The sequence below is a fragment of the Myotis davidii genome, unplaced genomic scaffold (assembly GCF_000327345.1).
Source record: "Myotis davidii unplaced genomic scaffold, ASM32734v1 scaffold72, whole genome shotgun sequence".
Classification (NCBI taxonomy): domain Eukaryota; kingdom Metazoa; phylum Chordata; class Mammalia; order Chiroptera; family Vespertilionidae; genus Myotis; species Myotis davidii.
In genome coordinates, this window is record NW_006284618.1 from 6,802,876 (window position 1) to 6,803,765 (window position 890).

The following is an 890-nucleotide window of genomic DNA, read 5'->3' on the forward strand; positions in this document are numbered from 1 at the left end:
GTGCTCGGCCGTCTGCTCCCGTGAGCGCGCAGCATCGCGAAACGGACTTTTCGGAACCTGAAAGGAAAATGAATGTTTCATGAACCGAAAGGACACTGAGGTTGGTCGTGTTTTAAACGACGCTGGAGCCCGTGCCCGCGGATGCACAATGCCACTGTGCAACGTCGGCACCGGCAGCCCTCGTGGCGTGTGGGAGCTGCACACGGGGCAGCATGTCCCCGCAGAGCCCCCGCGCCAGGGGGACTTTGAGGGGTTTCAGGTGTCATGACGGGCATTGCTTTTGTCCCTTAAATAATACATATATTTTTATTGATCTCAGAGAGAAAGGGAGAGAGAGAGGAACATCAATGGTGAGAGAGAATTATGGACCAGCTGCCTCCTCACGCCCCACACTGGGGATCGAGCCCGCAACCCGGGCCTGTGCCCTGACCGGGAATCGAACCCTGACCTCCTGGTTCATGGGTTGACTCTCCACCACTGAGCCCTGTGGGCCAGGCCTTCCTTGTTTAGGAAAGGATGACTCGCAGGGGACGCGGACACAGGCAGGGATGTGTTAGAAGTGGTGCAGAGAGAGCTGCGGGGGGCGGGGGGGGGCTCAGGGAGAAGCTGCATGAGTCACCGGCAGCGTAGCTCTCACTTGGCAGCCTTCCCGGTGCGGGCCTGGGGCACGTACACAATCTGGTTAGAACGACCCGCCGGAGGCCGAGAGCCTTTAGAACGGGGCCCAACCTGTGGGCACTGGGACCATGGGAATCAGACCTCAGGGTTTTCGGTTCACCCAGGGAGTCGCAGGGGAAGACGCTCAGTGTCCCTCAGACACTTCCAGCGACGCGTGACCTTCCATCGCCTCCCGCGGGCCGGGCCCTGGAGCAGCACAGCCGCGCCTGCGG